The sequence below is a fragment of the Synchiropus splendidus genome, chromosome 5 (assembly GCF_027744825.2).
Source record: "Synchiropus splendidus isolate RoL2022-P1 chromosome 5, RoL_Sspl_1.0, whole genome shotgun sequence".
NCBI classification, from domain to species: Eukaryota; Metazoa; Chordata; class Actinopteri; order Syngnathiformes; family Callionymidae; genus Synchiropus; species Synchiropus splendidus.
The window spans coordinates 30935401-30955885 of NC_071338.1; positions in this window are offsets into that span (position 1 = coordinate 30935401).

A 20485-nucleotide genomic window follows, 5' to 3' on the forward strand; every position below is an offset into this window, starting at 1 on the left:
CCTCGGTCTCCTCCCAGCTGGACGTGTCTGGAACACTTCCAAAGGGAGGCGTCCTGATGAGATGCCCGAACCACCTCAGCTGACTCCTCTCAATGTGGAGAAGCAGCGGCTCTACTCCGAGCCTCTCCCGAGTGACAGAACTTCTCACCCTACCTCTAAGGGAGACGCATTTCAGCCGCTTGTATCCAGGACCTTGCTCTTGTAGGTGAGGGTCGGGACGAAGATTGATCGGTATATAGAGAGCTTTGCCTTCTGGCTCAGCTCTCTCTTATGGACCACAGTGCAGCAAAGGGATCGCAATACCGCCCCTGCTGCCGCAATTCGCGGACCAATCTCCAAATCCCCAATCCCCTCACATGAGAACAAGACCCCGAGATACTTAAAATCTCCACTTGAGGCAAAATCTCAGTCCCAACCTGGAGAGAGCAATCCATCCGTTTCCGGTTGACAACCATGGTCTCAGACTTAGAGGTGCTGATCCTCATCCCTGCCGCTTCACACTTGAAATTTGACACAATCCCAAATATCATCCTGAAAAATATGTTTTTTGTGTGTGGTTCAAGAGGTGTGGCTGCTTTATACAGACACAAATAAATGTTTTGACTTGTTTTTTTTAATATAATCCATTTGCAATGTCCAGGACTCCAAGTTACAGCCTGCTGGTCATAAGGAAATGACGTACCACAAGAGTTAAAGTCAGCAATGGCAGCCTTCCAGAGTGACGCGTCATCCATTCTGTAAGTTCAAGACCTCCTTTGTTTGTCTTTTGTGGCTTTCATGTTGAGCTAATGCTTGGAATATCACTCATTTGAGGAGAGTTGAGAACAAGCAGGAATCTCATTGACAGATTTGCCCCTCGAGCTTGATGACTTTTCCTTCACTTTATTTACTTTTTGTCAAAATTTTAAAAGCTTTTTTCAACATCAAATTTTCTCACACTGAACACACTTACTCATAAAGTCGTGAAAATCCACAGCCTGGCATGACAGATTTGCTTCCATCAGAGAGATCTCTCCAGCGAGTCCTGGGTCTGTCCCGAGGCCTCCTCCCGATTGACCTCCTCACTAGGGAGGAGTCCAAAGGACAAGAAAGCCCCAACTGCGGAGCAGAAAGTTCCACGCTGAGTGTGTCCTGGATGGGAGGTTAGTCTTTTGGTTCGGCACTTTCTTCACTCACTGAAGACGCTGCACTGATCTGAGAAGCATCTATCGTGTCACTTTGCCTCGGCGCTGCGTCTTCATTCCCAACTGCTTGAACTTCAGGTCACAAACTCAATTGTCAGTCACTCAGTCTGTTTCCCCTCAACTCAGTCTGATTAGATCTCTGATGCGTGAGACGGCGGCTCCATGTCAATAGCTGCAGACCATTAGCACTTTCTCTCCCTCGCTGTCCTCATCGACCACCAGACTGTCTGCCGCGGATCAACAAACAGCTGCTGCGACACAAGTCGCCGTGAAACAAAACATCATCAGGACTAATATATTCACTATATATTGTCAATAGTTACAGAAGGTCCTCTGACTACAGTCTGACAAACCCGTTTCTGTGGCTGGAGGCTTCATGAAACAGCGTCCACTAGATGGCACTCTATAATGCTCTATAATCTTTGGATTTTTGCAACCATTTCAATGAAACATTGCATCATTTTTAAAGTGAGAGCACCGCCTACTGATGTCTGAAAATGAGGGCACTGTTTCATGAAGCCTCATCGGAACATCCCTTGTGCTATGTACCATGAAAACATATCAGGTGCTGCTTTATGTATCCTCAGAGACCTCCAGTCTAAAAATACTAAGTGTTTCTGCGTAATGCACAAATGATCTGCACGACGTAGGATACGTCCGCACTATTCACCAATGCTGTCATTCGCTGCTCTCCAGTTCAGTAAAAAAGAACAAAAACAGGACATTTTGTGCTGCAGCCCCAGATTTACGGCGGCTGCGTGGCAGAGGAAAACAGAAGCCGGTCGGACAACCCGCCCGCAGCTAACCCAGTTTTGGAAGCACATAAAGACGCACAATAAAGCGGCGAGTCAGGGCTTTCAAGGGGAAGTATATGTTTGTCGAGTGTGTGCTTTGTCACCAGGTAAACAGACTCAGTGATTTCATCAGCGCGACGGTCACCGGGGAGGGAAGCGCTCGGCCCGGATGCCTCGTACATTTGCACAAAGAGATGACAGTGTCAACAAGGAGGTACTGTTTTGAATGTGTCCCGTGGGATCCAAGTGAAATCCAATCTGACCTTTAGAGTGCTGCTCAGCTCACACACACACACCATGGTCTTGTGTTTTACATGAACTGAACTGTCACACGACTTATTGAATTCTGAAAATATTAGCTCTTTCTGCTGTATGTCTTCTTAACCGTTCATAATCCATGTGAAGCTACTGTAGCTCTACCACAGTTATAGCATGGTTGGTCACCTGCAAGCTGCACATACATTTTCATCAGGGTGAATTTTGGCTCGCCGGTATTTGACGGTATGTTGTGCATGTATCTGCATGTTGGACAACGGATGGAGCTACCAGGAGAAAAATGAGGCAGGGACGACAACCAATGAGGTTCGTGGATGTGATGAATGAGGTCGTGTGACTAGCGTTGGATCGAAATAGGTGAAGATGGAGGTCTTGCTCTCCTCAGAGCTCAGCCATTCCACATTCTCAGCCAGGATTTGCTCTTGTCGAGACATGAGATACATCCCCCTGATGTTGAGAGGCATACATCAGTATGGTTGAGTTGGATGATGTTTGAGAGTTGGTCATCAAGTATCACGCCCTGGTGTCTTCAAGTCAGGAACCACCGAGATGTCGAGGACATTGAGGTCAGCTCAGTCTTGTCATGGGTGACGTTATGCTGGTATGGACAGAGCCATCCAGACTTGCTGTGACGCCATCATTTCAGACTGGAGAAATGAGAGTCAACTCTTTGAGGCTTCACCAAACTGTCCTCATTTTCAGATACCTCGAATCCGAAGAATCAGGAGCAGAGAGTGCCATTTTCTGGGCTCTGAAAATAAGGACACTGTTTCATGGAGCTTCATAGGGCTGTTGAAGCTTCATGAAACAGTGTTCTCACTTCCAAAGCTGTGTCGGTGGCGCTTTTGGTTTGAAAATGATGTGAGGTTTCATTGAAGTGGTTGTCATGTTTAGAGCTGAGAGTGCCATCTAGTGGGCTCAGAAAAAGAGGACACAGTTTCATGAAGCCTCAAAGGCCCATCACTACCTTCACAAGTAGTAGCTGTGGAAAGACAGTAGAGCGAGGAGAGCAGAGGACTGAGTACACACCCGTGTGTCATTCCAGTGAGAAGAGAACATGGTACAGCTTCTTATAACCGGATACATGAGAATAGCTTCCATGGACATCGCAACCACTTGCGACTTCAATGACTGGAACGTGCTGAACTCGGCTGAGACGTCACTCCGAGCTCCAACTTCTGAGGTCAGAGGAACGCAGCATCTAACTGTGCTTCACTTTGTCCATGTCAAGTATAATGAACTGGATGTACAACATCTGATAGAAGGTCCTGGTCCACCTCAAAGCTTTCTGCAGACCTCAGATCTACACCATGAGCTTCCTCCTACTTCTGCCATGACATGTGACCTACGAAGCCCACAACATCTGAACTGCAGCAAGCCTCCACTGTGGTCTCCTGAAAAGTTTTGTATGAATCAGGAGTGAAATATTGTGAGATTGTGTGACGTTCCATCACGAGGAATATTGCTGGAAAATGTAGCCACAAACTACATGATCAGGGTTTTGTCAAATAGGTTTATATAGTCATCAGAAACTGTAGTTGAGGAACACGCTGTGAGAGCTATTTCTGTACAGGTTTGTAGGTCAACTTGATGATAGTGGAAGAAAGTCGGAGGAACCGTAATTCATCTCGCCTCTGGCTGACTCATGAGTTATGACTAATCTCTTAAATGTTATTCCGCATTCTGAAACTCCCTCGCGGTCTGTTAAAGTGTCGGATTAATTTGTCTGGAGCCAATAATGCTCTTACAGTTAAACAGAGATTAGGCAAGATAAGAGAAGCCGGTCCGAACTATCTTTATTTCCATTTATTTCAAATGAATCTGGAGAAGGAAAAGTGTCCCCTGACTCTATCAGTGGAGGGAAGCTGATCCAGTTTGAGGACGAGCATTGTCTTTTTTTATGATGCAGGGTTGTTTCCAACGCAAACTGTCCTGTCGCACCGTTTGCTAGGGACCAGTACTGTTCTGACCTGCAGCTACTTCCTTTCGGTGTCAGCTACTTCCTTTTTTCCTTGTTGTCCAGCAACACAAATGCTGGGAACAAGCTGGTGCTGATCTTGACACAGCTGATCACACTCTGCCTCTAGTGGATCCATGAGGTTTCGACCTGCTGAAGGACTCACGTGGCTACTTGTTTTCTATCGTCCTTTTTCCTTCTGTTCTCCTTCATTCTTCCTCCTCTTTTTTCTCACTCCCCTTTCCTTTTTGTGTATGTCACTAGTTGGTTTTTCAGAGCCCTGTCTTGAGTCGCCTTTGCTTTTTTGATCCTTCCCTGGATTTTGTTGCTTGTGTTGGACCAGCGATCTGAGCTTCGACGGGCTCTCACCTAACCTGAGATCCAGTCAATATATGGACTTCAAACTACTAAGACTGAGACCAAAGCAAATGCAGGATTGAATCTGCCCTATTGTGCGATTCTTTTTGCTTCGATAGTCAAATCTCAACTTGTAATGAAGTATCTTTGCATCAAATAAAAATGCAAATATCTGTACTTTCAAATTTTGATTGAGGTAAAGCAAAACAAAATGGCCGCCTCACTTGAATCACTCCATTTATATAGGTGCGACGAGGTTTACAAAAATGGCAGATGATACCTCCGACTCCAGTTTTATCTGATCACAAGTATCAATCCCTGCAGCATTTAAATCTGTTGTCAATGTGCTGAGATGCTTGTCCTCATTCTTGTAATGGACAACATAGAATTCACCGTTTTATCCATCCAAAAAGCCACGTATGCACTTCAGTTACCGCAGCTCCAGTGGAGACAGACTTTCAGATTCAACGTTCCAAACTGGGAGGAATCTTTGCAAAAGCTCAGGTTTTCTGCTGAGGCAGCATTGTGGTGGGTCAGGTGAAACTGTCCGCAGTGAAATGTGACTCCTTCAACAGCAGCCGTCTAGAAAAACAAACGTAATCCAACTAGCCTTCGGAGCACCAAAGACACACCTCATCATCTTTCCAGACAATAGTTAGTCCCTGTTAAAAAGGTTTTCCATGCCGCTCCTCATCCAGAGAGGTGAGTCATCAATCCCATAATTCTTTGCGGGCTACATGAGCAAGCCTTGTGGTGTCTGGTCGAAAACATTTTTGTTGCAGATTTCCTGCTATTACACTGAAGAGGAAGTTGAATCTGGTCCAAGTCTTGGGATTCACTCGGTGTGTCATTTCAAAGGAACACAAGTGCAAGCCTTCGCCTCACAGGAGACCTGGTGTAGTGGAGACATCAAAGTATTGTCTCGAACATTGTTGTTGGAGCGTCTTGATATCATGGTGATAGCATTGTGTAGCTGTTCCGAACGCTCAACATCGGTAAAAACGTGTTTGTCCTTTGAAGGAACAATGCTGTCTGATCACGCTGGTGGCCGGCGGCGCGCTCCTGGGTTGTTGTTTTCACTCTCCTCTCCTGAATCCAAACTCAATCTTCCTCCCCCGCTGCCGCCGCCGAACCATGCTATCTGAGGAAATATGTTCAGAGTTGTTGGGTCAACAGCCCGAGACGGGTCAGCAGATCTGGATAACAGGCTTCCTCCTCCGTTCCAAACCCATATGCAAATAAGACCTTTCGCAAGCAAACAGCAGGGATGAGCTCTTCTGAAGTCGGACTGGTGGCACTTTTCCAAGGCGATGAATATCGTTACGCCGCCCTGACATTTCCCAAGGAGGACATTCTTTTTTTCACCTCCTGCCTTCTGCGATAGAGTCTCCGCTCGCTTGTTTTATAATTTGTCTCTTACAGTTTGGACAGACTCCCACTGAACGGAGAGGAGTGCGACACCTGGAGCTTAATCGAGCGGACTATCGAGATCTCCCTCTTGTGAGGCGGGGTAAAGAGTTTGCCTGGTGCTATGAGTGTAATGAGGCTGCGGTTATGGTTGCCAGCGGCCGGTCATCAGCCATTGAGCAGCCTGGACATCCTCCTGTCTCCCACATTACCCGCCACTCATCCGTCATCTTCAGGATGTCATCGTCCCTCCGAAAACAGCACTTCGATGGAGTCTCCCGGATCCGGTCCTGCGCTCTGACAACCCCCTGCCAGGAAATGACATATCATTCACAGCTCTGTGAACCCCGCAACAGCCGCCGCTGCTTTTTAAAGGGAAGTCGCTCATTTCATCCTCCTGTCTGCCGCACTGAAAAAAAAAAAAAACACAAAGATGGGAGGCCTATTGTTTTGAGATAATTTCCCCGAGGAGAAGCCCATTGAGCGCCACCGAGCTGTGTCTAATTTGTCTGCCGAGGTGTTGGAGAGGTGCGCGGGAAAATTGCTGGATGTTCGTGTTTAATGGCAAGTGAAGAGTTTTCCAACATCTGCACAACTTAAGTACTGTTTTCACATGTAAATGCTGGGACTGAAAGTGTCTCCAGGTGCATGGCAGTTCTGTTTTGCCACCTGGAATACGGAGTCTCTCGCTGTGGAGTTGAAATAACTCCGATTTGTAGAATCTTGGCAATTACGAGATCACAGAGTCGTCGACGTTGTGAGCCTTTGCAAGCAGAATCTGCAGATCTATGCAACACACCAAGAAGTGCATCCACACATATTCAGGTGACAAAACGCATGCTCACTCTACCACTGCTGTTGTAGTACTTGAGATTGGTCTTGGTCTCAAGACCACTTTTTACGGCCTCGGTCTCAAATGCATTTTCACACAGTCGGACTCTGGATTTCTATCCAAGACCAGCCGAGACTCACAGAGAAAACTGTCAGAGCTGGTGAGCATGACTGGTACTGTGAAAGAATGATTCTGGCTTTTTGTTCGTATTTTTTGTTTGATATTGAGGGGTCCCAAACTGCAACTGCAGCTGAGACCTGATTGGTTAACCAATGCGTGCCCGCACCCCCTGCGGCTCATTTGTGGATCTGCTTGAGACTCCTGATGTAAACTCCCATCATCATCATCCAACATCAGATTTCCCAGTTGGATGGTGGGAGAATCCTCAGCACCCGAGTGCTAGCTAGTGGGCTCTGAAAATGAACACACACTATAAGCCACACTCACTGAATTTAAGAAGAAAAAAAAAGTGACTCGTACCCGACTTCAAAACCAGTTGCGAAAATGGAGTCCAGCATCAACACATGGAATAAACTTGGCAATGTTCTGAGCTTGATACAATATATCGTCACATCAGTCTTTTTGTTTTGTTTTGTTTACATTAAAGTGCTCAAAATGCGCTTGTCTTTGCCCGCGTGTCCGAAGTTCTGACACCAAAGTCAGACTCAGCTGCTGCCTCACATCTCCGGCTCAATATTTTGCCATTATGAAGCTTGTTTGCCCGTAAAAATCCATATATTGCCGTGTTGTCGCATAAACCGCTGGGTTCGGACCGCAAGTAAAACTACAGCACACATAGCTACAGAACATACTCTAACACACACACACAACACACCTGCATGAATATCTGAATCTAAACCCACAACTTCAGTGCCAAATAATACACACATAATACACAGTAATACACACTAATGCAAACACACACATGCAAAATATGTACACATGTATTTCACATTCAATACACAAACACCACACGCCCTGACTGAAACACACAAAAGCCTTCATTCCTCTATTGTTGTTGTTCATTATAACACACATGCGCTGGCTGCAGAGCTTCAGAAAATCTGCCACTAAAATTGAACTTAATATTTGCTGAATCGATACACAATTACAGGACAATCAGGTTATTGATATGGTGAAGATTTAGAGGTGGAATCCCACCGACTTATAAAAAGACCAACCAGAAATCAATATGCAATTAAAAGTGGAGTCGGTTCCCGCCGTGTAGCGGCAGAATATACCAAGGCAAAAAGAGACGCGCTCTGCTCTGTGTTTATTCAATGTGAGCGATTCAGCATCAGTTTTCAAGGGAGACTGCTGGAGAGAGTCATCGCCGGGGGAGTGTGAGTGCTTCATGGCATGATCAGAAATGCTGAAGTCCAGAGGTGCACATTCGCAACGGTCAGATGGAGTTAGCGTTAGCACCGCACAACTGGTGAATGAACAAACAGGTTACAACTTGGTTCCATCCTTGATTGTGAGAGCGCCAACAAGAGGACAGTGAAGGGGTGTTTTACTCTTTAGAAAACCACTCAGTTTTGCTTTATTTGTCCAGAAAAGTTAAACTATTATCCAGAAGCAACTCTGTTTACATGGGGCAGAATTTCTGTGAGTCGCATTGTCAGGATTCAAGCTGCAGAAGTGCTTCTGAAGTTGTTCCATCGTTGGCGGGACTAGAGCCGACGAAGCAGCTTGAGCGAGTCATGTCTGAAAAACAAGACTCAAACCAACAGTTTGCAGTTTACGGCAGCCCTGCAGCACCTCATGCAACACAGCGACTCACACGGACGGGGGTTTCTGCCCGGTGAGGGACGCGGTGGAACGCACCATCAGTTCACACTCGAGATTTGCTACGCAGCGATATAAGTGAAGCAACACAATGTCGAGTGATTTAGTGTTTAATACCGGTGAAAAAAAACCAAAAACCATTCAGCTACATGTGACGTCAGTGGATTGATCACAACGGAGAAAATGTTTAATACTGTCCCATGTTGACTCTCCGACAACGGTGAATAATACAAGAATACATGACATACATTTATTTTAGGTCAAGTGAAGGTGATAAACAGAACTAGCTTGAAATCGCAATGATGATCCAAGGCTGAGGGCGGCGAGTCTCAACGGCATTGAATGCATAGACGGAGGCGGACGAGGCTTATTGTTTGTCAAAGAAGCTCTACAACAAGTTTTGTCCAGTCAGATTTAATACATGGTAGTGAGTCGCAAATATTTTATTGTTTTGGAGGCGCAAGACAAGTCTTCACGTGGTCGGGTCACTCCATACCCTCCCCATCATACGCCGAAGGCAGCCTCCCGCGTTGCATGTTGATACAGTTACATCAGGTTTTCAACAGCAGCACATTGTCCACCTTCCGCAGCACATCCTGACGCGGAGTTCCGCCCATCACGTAAAAGAAAGACGAAGGTTGAGCGTGTAACATGCATTCAACACCTCCTGCTTGAAGCATCTATTTGTCAACATGCAGCGTGGAAGGGTGACTTCACCGTCTGCATGGGACACGAAAGTCCAGAATATATAGGTGAATCTGTTGCCTGGAGAGTAGACACATGAAGAAGTAAGTGCTGAACTAACTCAAAAATTCTGTGCGAGTGTCTGCGCAGCACACTGTGTGATCTTGGACTCTCCCAGACTTGACTCAGGTTATGTGGACTCGACTACCAGACTAGCTTCTTCTGTTCAAAGTATATCCTCTGTCCCCAAGTCCTTATCCCGCTGGAGTGGAGACTGTCAGCAAAGGTGCCCCACCAAAAATGAATCAGTGACTTCCCACCTCCCACCGAGCGTCTGTTCATTAAGAGGGATTGCTGGTGAAATCATTAGCCACACAGGGTGAAGCGCGGCGCAACATCCCGGCTATCAGAGTAGCAATTAATTATCCAGCAGACTCATCAATGTTTGTTGTCTTCACTCGCCTCCAGGCAGCATCGACGCCGGCTTAAAGAAGAGCAGCGACGGTTATTGCTTGAACACCAGGTAGGAACACGGCTGCCACCAGAGGGAACATTACAATACGGGGCGTAGCGCCCGATTTGGATTCTGATATTGCAGAGAGTGTTATGAGTGTCACCAAGAGTTACTCATTTATAAAGCACCAGTGAAGTCGTAAAAGCTGCTGCGCAACTTCCATCACCGTATTGCTCACCAATGTGCAGCAGTGAGAAGACGCTCCAGAGAGGCGTCCGCCGCTTTACGGCTCTCTTCTGCTCCGTCATTAAGCAAAACTCCCCGAGTCCCCTTCGATATAAGTGTGCAGCCAGGGAGCCCCTTTCCTCTTCTACCAATCGGTTGCTATGAGACCATTTTTCGAGATTGGCATCGCACACCAGCCGCGCTTTGCCCGCACAGCTGGAGACTTGTCAGCGCGATGCATCGGAAATTTAAATTAAAAAGAAGAAATGAAGACGTGGGATTGGAGGGGGGGCAGGAGGGGCTGCTGCCGGGAAATCAGTATGAGTTTAAGTGTTCTCATCTCGCTCTTTGGAATAATGAAATCGCGGAAGGTGAGGAAGCTGTGGAATATCTTGATGGATCGTCGAAGGTGTGAGCCTCAATCTTCGTGCAAAACAGGCTCAGACATCAAGCAAACTGTGTCACAGCACTGGAAACAGAAAGAGTGACTTGACATGGAAGTCCTCGACCATTTCAGTTGATAACCCTGCAAATATTCTTTGGAACTTTTCAAACGTTTTCTACTGACCAGTACCTTGTGTTGGCTTCATGAAACAGTGGCCTCATTTTCAGGGCCCTCTCGGTGGCACACTCTACTGTAATACCTTTGGATTTTAACAACCATTTGAAGGAATTCTCACATCATTTTAAAACCAAGATATGTCCTTTTCTTCCACTGCATATATCTTTGTAAGAATCTGCATATTGTCTTGCCTGACTTATGTTGTTGAACATTTGCTTTGTCCCAGTGAATCGGACGACTCTGACGAATCGAAGAGGTGTCTGTAGGATGTTTGATGGTGGGGTTCGGAGTCAGAAAAGGGTTGGAAGGCAAAGGATCTTGAAGCTGCAGCACCTCTGAGCCTGAGGGTCTCTATTTACTTGGACATTCCATCTCAGTAGTGGCCACCAAATTTGTTGTGACTCAAAGAGCAAGGTCACAGACACAAGAAAACCCCCTACTGCAGTGATGGGCAGGTGAGGCTTCATGAAACAGTGTCCTGATTTTCAGAAGGTGGCGCTCTTGGTTTAAAAATGATGGGAGGTTACATTGAAATTGGTGTTCAAATCTAAAGTTTTTGGAGCAGACAGTGCCATCTAGTGGGTTCTGAAAATGAGGACACTGTTTCATGAAGCCTCACTGGCTCATCATTACTCCAATTGGTTCAGTGCAACAGAAGTTCAGCCACCCAGGAGAGACTCAAAGATGCTCCTTCACGGCCAGTTGTGGTGGTGCAGGTATCTTTCCAGGACGTGGCCTCATCACAACACACTCAAAGTCGCCCAGGCTTTAGCTGCATTTGGAATCAACCCTCATGTTGTGTTAATAGAGTCTTGCTTCAGGCTCAAACCCTCACTGAAATCCACTCACACAGCAGAGAGAGGTCGGTAATTGACACAGCAGGCGATGTTAAAACAGACGAGTTCGACTAGACGGCTCGAGTGCCTTCATTTGAAAGTTCACTGCTGAATCTTTAGAAATTGTTCCTCGCTAATTCAATGGCGTCCATCTCCAATTCCAGCAGCATAAATCATTCAGGAGCCGACGGCAGATAGGCCGCTTCATCTTGTGGAGCGCTCCCCTGCAACTCCAGGCGATTACGTTCTTGGATCCCAGCTAATGTGCGGTTAATCCTCATTTTTGAAAGCAGCGAGTCTGGCAAATTGTATGACACACTCAGAGGGTTCAAAAGGTAACACGGCCCCATGAAGTGACTCTTGTGGTGTCATGCTGTCGAAGCTCAGTCGAGGAAAAGCAGACAGCCACAAATACAAATAGCAATTTCTTATTTCCTTTGCATCCGGCACTGAATGTGTATTCCTTTTTTTTTTTTTTTCAGTAGTATACTCGCTGAGTCACGTCAGTAGTTTTCATTTTGTTTTTACCAAGTCATATATTGTTAAAGTCTGTGAAATATCTGTCAAAATATTGACAAGAAATACAAAAATGGCAGATCTGCCATCGAATATATTGAATAAATAGAAATGACAAAGCAGTTGGAGCAGCTTTATTGAACCTGTGAAGACAGTGATTCACGTCACTTGAATAAGACGTGGCAACATTGCGACTTGTGAACTCAAAACCATGCAACGTATATCTATATCTATATAGATATAGATATAGATATAGATATAGATATATAGTACCTCGAACATGGTTCTATGATGTACGATTAATGGAGTATAAAGATTAGTGCCAGACAATCCGAGTGAAAGTGAAGCTTTTTGCCATGATCTTCACAGACTTGGGAATCAGAGATGAAGACACTGACAATGTCGTTGGAAGAGACTAGCAAGGACAAGCTCAGACATGAGAGACGTGGAGAAATTAGGAGAGAAGGTGAAGGACGTATGGACAGATTTGTGGGTAAGAGAGCTTGTGTTGGACCAAGAATGTGGGACATGAAGAAGAGGAGGACATGGAGGTGGGACTTGATAGATTGATGACTGGGGAGGAGGCTGACTTGGGAAATGACTGAAGACAAAGAGAAACAAAAATCCACCCTCTGTCTCAAGATGTATTTTGGGTGGAAATGATTTAAATTATTTTTGTTTCCACTTCAGGGAGCTGCACTAAACTTGAGAGGAAAAGAATTGTAGTAATCCTCAATGAGGCGACTGTCCAACTTTTGTTTGGGCTGTATGTTGTTAGTGTTCTTTTTTTTTAATCAAAACCTGCCCGACTTTAGATCATGCATGCGTCTTCTATTCCGGTTTGTCCTGTAGAGGAGGGTCGCTGGGGGGTGGCAAGGAATCTGTGCCGATCTCAGCATCAACAGCGATAGGCGGGGGACACCCTGGACAAGTCACCAGTTCATCACAGGGCAACACACACAGAGACAAATAACCATTCAGTCACACATTCAAACCTGTGGCCTCTATTAACCTGATCCCTAAATGAGCATGGTTTTTTTTGGACTGTGGGAGGAAACCTACGTGCACATGGGGAGAACATGCAGAATCCAAGCGGAAAGGCCGCAACCTTCTTGCTAAGCACTAGCTCATGATTCTGTCATTGTGGCCCCTCATATGTGATGGAGTTGACTGGATTTATGGTTATTTATATTCAAGAGCTTCATCATTTTAAAGGACACGCTGTTCTTGCATTAAGATATGGGTTAAAACCTGCAATTTTGAACTGAAATTTTAGTGTTTTGGTGCATCGGTTGAGCACTTTCTATATGGAGGACTGTAGATCATGAAGGACGCGCGAAGTGCGAGCCACGATGGAGGTCAACATTCCATCTCGGCTGCACCTGTTTCCAACTGTCATAAACGTGCCGTCGACCACGATCGGCTCGCGTTCACACACACCTGGACGACCACACACATCGGGTCCAAACGTGATTGCAGGGTGTCTGCGAACATTTCCAGTCAGACAGAAAAGCGTTTAAGATCCAGATTTGATTGACACGCACGGGGAGGCAAATAAACCCCCGGCTGTCAGGCGAAAGGAATTCATTGGCGCGCGTGGTGAAAGCCCGGGACGCGGCAGCCCCCAGGATATCATCGCTTTATTGAGTTACCGCCGAAAGAAACATTTCATAAATCCGCTAATCTCTGGAGATAAAGACTTTGCAGGTTTCTCTTCTTTCCCAACCAAAGGAAACAAAGCAGCGACACCAGGTTTTTAATTGAAGGACTTGAATTATTCATTTGTCATGAAATTCTACATCTTAAGACGTTCTAAAATGAAAGGAGGTCTTAATGGTTCTCAAGAGGAATTCCAAGAATCCGGATATTAAATGTGTTTTTTAATATTCAGTGTAGTTATTATAAATCTCTCCAAACTGAACGAGGAACCTGAGACCGGTTTCCGCAAACTGAGGTTTGGTACGAGGTTATTAAAGCCCGTAATGGTTCTCAAATGCATGGATCGCTCCTTCAAAGACCCAGTTGCGTTTTCCTTTTTTATAAATTTTGTTTTTTTTATTTATTTTCAAGTAGTCGTATCTTACCTACCTGAAGAGTAGCTTCGCACCAACATTTGATTTTAAAAGTTTGTAATTACATAGTTATGTTTAGTTAAGTTTTTCAAAATGGCCGCCTCACTCAAAGGTGAAGGCTTGTTCTACGGTGCTAAACTCTTTACATGGAAAATCACAATAGGGCCCCTTTAAAAACTTGACACTATCAGTAAGTCAGAGTTTAAATATGAAGTTGAAGTAGCATTTCTTGTATATATATTTAGTCTATATTCTAATCTACATTTAATCTTGCAAACCATGAACCAGAATTCACCATCAGAGGGAGCTATGAAGACACCTGTCACCCCTTCCTGACCTGATGGTGTGAATGAAATGTTGGTGGGGTTTTGCCATTGTCTGATTCCAGAGAGACTTCAAAGTTACCTGCTATTTTTCTTTTTCCTGTTTGCATTTAGTTACACATTTGGCACTAGTAGGTCCTTCTGCTAGTGATGGGCTGATGAAGCTTCATAAAACACTGTCCTCACTTCCAGAGCTCAGTAGAGGGCGCTACGTGATTAAAAATGATGTTATGTTTCATGGCAAGGGTTGTTCAAATCCACAGATTGTAGAGCACAGAGCGCCACCTAGTGGACTCTGAAAACAGAACTCTGTTTCATGAAGCTTCATCAGTCCATCACGACATTGTGCAAGACATTACTAGCCTCATACCGCGGCCTCGAGTGCGAGGTAGTTCTCAGGTTTATAATCTTATCAGGCTCCGATTTCGTTCCATGAGGCCCTTGACGGATGGATGGATGGATTTAATTTCATATTTTCAAGATCATCTGCAAATGTTTGGATGAATCCTGGTTAAGTTTAGCCATGTGTTTTGGTTGGTTAGGTTTAGGGTGAGAGGCTGGGGAAAGGGTTCACTCTTTATGTATTAAGGAGAACACTCAGGCACAACAGTTTCAATGACAAACACACGCTTGGAAAAAGACACCGCACATGTTCCTGCTCCTCTAGCTCATTTTTGAAGGTCCATCTTTCTTCAAAAAACACTCTTTTGGCGGGAAGACAGAGCCTCTTTGCCTGATCGCCACTATCCCTCCACCGTCACGCATCTGTGATTTGTATTTCTTGCGCTTATTTGTTTCCCAGCACCACTGATGTTGTTTTGATTCTTCCATTTTGTCCTTTAGTTGCCAATGTAGAGTCTGTTTCCTGGCTCCTTGGACCATTTTCTGTCGCTACTCTTGGGTCTCCTCCAGTTTAAGGCATTTTGAAAATAATGGTTTCAACTCAATCCAGGTTGACTTCCTGTCCAGAGTTCCATTCCATGTATTCATAATGTTTTTCCTCCTGGGAGAAAAAAACACTCCAGATACGTCTCTTACATGTTCCATAATGCATTGCAGCAGCTGCAACATTGAATGTCAGTCAAAAAAGTACATATTATTTACTTAAAAAAATAAAAAAATAAATTTAAAAATTGGTTCCTGACTGCTTGAAAAAGACTGAGAGAGACTGAAAACACTCCTAAGTTCGGCACAGTCGGTACGATTCCCATTGTTACTGAGCGCCTCATAAACACCCACTGCCACAAACTCAATCCGCAGAAGAAACCGCCGCACATTGACACTGCGACTGACTGATCCCCACGCGCCGTAATTCCATTTTAAACGCAGCGTTCGGCCCAGTTAGCGCCCAACATATCAACTCCCTCCACCTTCCGCTGATAGATACTTATGGGTATAAAATCTCTCAGCAAATTTCTGCCCCGCTTTCGACTCGCTGATGCAAAGGAACGCAATCATTTAGATTCATTGGTCTCAGAGCGCTGTGGGGAAATGATCTCACTCACAACATAAAGTCTGGTTTACAACCCATGTCTCGTCATATCGGCCCACTGCTGCTAATGTGTGTTTAGTCGTGGCCACTTTTTCTGCACATCTGAGGAATCTCAATTTTCTCCTTCCCTCTGAGTCAATAAAGAGTCTTGAGTTACGGAGTTTATTAATTTTAAATTGCGTTATGCTTTGGTCACACACGTGTGGAACGATAAAAAAAAAAAAAAAACATGTAGGATGCTACGCACTATGACTCACGTAAACTATGTTCTTTAATTGCGTTTGAGTCACAGTTACACACGCCCTCACTCACATGCCGTGATACATTGACGTTGGGAAAGTGGACTTTTGCGTCCTATACGGAACATTTTTCTTCCCATGAAATGTTACGGAAAAGCGTCGGCAAGGGTTAGCATGAGGCGCGTGAAGACGTTCGTACACACTGTTCACTGAATTACAATGGATGAGACGAAGCCCACAGCGTCACAGCAGAAGGTGGAACATGTGCTTCAACTGAAAACCGAATGCAACGCTGAAGGCTGCCTTCAGCGTCAGTACGCACAGTCCTCTATGTCTATATATGACGCTGTGGGAGTGAGGACGGGTTGAAATACAACACAAATACAGGTCATAAATCGATGCCTTCATCCGCGACATGATTATTTTCAGTGATGTTCTCCAAACTTTTCTTGAGTGAAGGTCGACACGGCAGAACCGGTACGACTTTTTTCCTGACTTGTTGTCGCCCTATTCACATGACGATGAAAACTTGTGAAACAGCGCCCTCATTTTCAGAGGCCACTAGATGGCGCTCTTGCTTTAGAAATGATGTGAGGTTTCATTCAATTTGTTGTGCAAGTCCAAAGGTTTTACAGAAGACAGCGCCATCTGCTGGCCTCTGACAATCAGGACGCTGTTTCATGGAACCTTATCTACCCATCACAACTAGAACCCACCATTATCTTCACTATAACACATGTCACTCTGGCAAAAGGGCCATGCAACCATCACAAACACAGAGCTACACAGACAGTACAAGTGCTTTAGCTATATCTCTGCTGGTTTTGTGTTAAGGTTTTGCATCAACCTGTTGTACTCACCTGTGCAATGAAGTGTTAGCTTTATGTAGGAACACGCCACATAAATGAAGACTGAATTTCAGCTTGCAAAAGCGTGCACAAAATGAATGTATTCATAGTGATGTTTTTCCCATTTGAAAGGCACAACCCATTTTCTGCTGTGTTGAAACGTTAGATTTTTTTTTTGTGAGAGTTAATAAATCCCCTGTTCGACTTACATTCAATATGAACACGGCCGCAGAGTTGCTCTGCAACAAAGTGTGTCGTCTTTATCGTCAGCCGCAGCAGCAGCAGCAGCGTCTGGGAGCCCTGTCACATGTCTGGCACACACGTCTGCGCCACTCTTCAAGGTCTTCACAAGCGCCTATAGAAAACGTAAGCTGACAGAGAATTCCTGGCCTTCGCTGCCAGACAGATGAAATCCTCTTCCCCAAATCTTCCGCAGCCAACCTGTGGATTAATGACTCATATTGGTCTGTTGAATCACGTCGCTTCGGGGGACTGGAGCGATGCTGCTAACACATTACAATTTCCTAAAATCATTTGAGCCCGACATCAGTCAGCGTGCTCTACATACTGTCGGTTACAGAGTTTGTTCGCAGCTTTGCAGATTTGTGCTGCGCTGCTTTTTAGGAAAGGCTCACAATGGAGTTGTAAATTTGGAAGGTTGTCAAGTCTTTTTCAGAAACTCATGATTGGCACCCGAGTAGCAGGAGTTAGCAGGAGAAACTGAACATGTTTTCGCCTCTTAATCTGTCGGTCTGTTTGCAAAATAAGTACATTATTGGACTGAGCAGATTAGGAGGTAGTGCTGGAACAAGGAACTGCTGATCACACGTTGCTCTTGTTGACTCTGCCGAACATTTTGACTAGTGATGAGCAGGTGAGGCTTCGTGAAACAGTGTCCACATTTTCAGAGCTCGATGACACTGGTTCATGAACACACGTCACTCCTTATGAGGCGTCATTTTCAGAGCGACTAGATGGCACCCTAACCTCTAAGATATTTGTATTTTAACAACCATTTCAATTAGAATGGGCCGACGAGGCTTCACGAAACAGAGTTCCGATTTAGGTGGCGCAAGCGCTGTGTCACCCATCTCTCAGCGGGCTGATTCTGACCCTCTACATCCCGACCCTTTGGAACAGATCAGCTGATCATACTGTTTTCATTGGCTGGATTCATGAGCACAAACATTCCGAACCTTTACCTCTCAGTTTCTGCCCAAACATCCATCAGGCTCCGCCCTCTCGAGTGGCTCCGTAACCAAACAATGAGCACTCACTAGACGCTGTCATCCTGGAAAATACAAATGGAACATCATCGTAAAAAAGATGGACTTGTTTTATCAGCATTTTTTTATATATCATGTACATTTATTAATTATTATTATTGTTATGATTATTATTATTATAGTGTATGTGTTTTTTTGCACTTGAAATACCTTTTAAAAATAAAGCATATTAATGAATCATTGCAGCCTGGAGCTTTTTTTATGGCTTTTTTTTTACTTGTTGATAGTCTTTCCGGTCATGTTGTTCCACAACCATAAATGCAACTTTCACTGCATTTAAAAAAAAAGAAAAAATACTACTACCAAAATTAGTCATTTTTGGCCACAACAATCAAAAAGAAAAAGTCAGCAAAAATCCTGACTAATTTGAAGGATTGGTCAGTCGCTCTTGTAGCTTCTAATCCGCTGCAGCACTGTCCAAAAACCAGCGTACTCCATGAAACATAGCATCCATGCATCGATTGCTAATGGCTTGACAACTCGGGAGCAAGCTGGACCCGATTCCCCTGTTAGTTTTGTGGTCAGCGTTCATCCTTTGTGCCTCAAGTTTGATTCCTTGTCAGAACTTTTCAATTTTGCCGCGAAAATCAGTCAAAACCCTCCTGGATCCCGATGGAAATCCGAAACAACACCGAAATCGGTCCCGAACAAATCACTGAAATTCTTTTCGACCAACAAGCTGAGTAAAGCGCAGCTCCCCTTCGGGTTCTGATCATTTTTCGGCTCATCTTTAAAGCATAATATTCTTCATTTTATTTGGATTATGCGTCTCCTCTGGCCCGGAGCGATGGAAACCTCTGAAGAAGAGAGGAAGCTAATGAGACCACCATCCCAGGCGAGGCTGGATGAATGAACTTTCATGTGTTGGGACTGCAAATGTAAGACGGTGGGAGCGCATGCAAACTCTCCACAAATCAAACCGTCTTGTTTCAAAGCAGCACCAGCCACGGCAGCCTTTTAATAATGCAGCCTTGAGATGGATCGGCTCTCTCCCGCGCAGCGTTGTTTGCTGAGGAATTGTTTTCCTGGAACATAAAAAGTGCCGCAATAAACCACCGCGCATCTGAATCCTTTTAGAGCTTTTATGGACGATACACTAGTTAAACAGATTAATGCCTGCTGCTTTGGGTCAAATTACTTTTAGCTTGACCAGAGTGCAGCGACGGCAGAATTTCAGGGGGGAGAAATAATAGATTTTGTTTTGATCGGTGGAGCGTGGAGCTGTCTCTCCCAGGAGTCTGCCGGGTTAAACTGTGATCTGTGAACACTGCTCAAGTGCGCTCAAGGCTGCCGGCCTTTCTGTGCGCGCGTGTGTGGCGTTATTAAAAAGAAATACGGCTTCATAAAAACGCCACTCCGCTGCAGCCATGACTCCCGCTAATTCCGACTGTTGCCCGAGCGTGTCGGCGTGTGGCTTTCTCCTGGACTTCCTCTCAATATTCAGAGGCTGAACTCGTGACCCTGGTCAACGCTGGCTGTCGCGCCACTCGCCGTGATGTCGATTGATCAGCAGTGAGTTCTTTACAGTATCAACTTCCCGTACACGCCTCTGCTCCTCCGCGGCCACGTGGATAATCGCCGGCGCTGGTCAAAGGTCACTTTCACCTTGAGCCGTGTTACAGCAGGTGTATTTACAGCTTTAGCTTTCGCTCAACCTCACAGTGGCAACAATGACACACTGTGGTGCTCGGTTCCACAGTGTCTGGACACAAATATCTGAGTTGAATTGTGAAGTATGAATTAACCCACAGGTGACGATCGATAAAATGTTGTAACATTAAGGAAAAAATATGCCTAAAATATGGATAAATATTCCTAATAGGTATAAGGTATTTGCCCTGTAATTTTAGGTTTGCTCCAACACACTTCAAGTCTTCAATAACAATCTGATTTATTAATTCATTTATATATATTTTTTTCTATATTATGTTTATATTATTTGGTACTTAAATATTTTTAACTGTTATGTTTGGTTATTTTATTTATAATTTTTTCTGTGCCGTTTTAATTGTAAACTAATTATGAAACTTTTTATGGCCATTTTCTAATTTGGAATATTGCATGTACAAAAAAAATGTATATATTTTAGTGCAGTCAGTCGATTAAAAAATGTATGTCATATCTGCTAAAGGTCTCCTGATAAAGAATTTGAGTTCTAGGATATTAAAACATTGTAGTGCCTGACTAGTCAGTTGAATACAGTGAGAAGAGAAGATTTGAAATCCAGTGTTTTATTGCTGAACTGTGCTTCATCAATGAAATCCAAAAGTAAAGGTCGAGCACATCCACAGAGCAGTGAGGCCAGGTGCATGGTTCAAGGATGTCAAACACATACAGCAATACAGTGAGATAA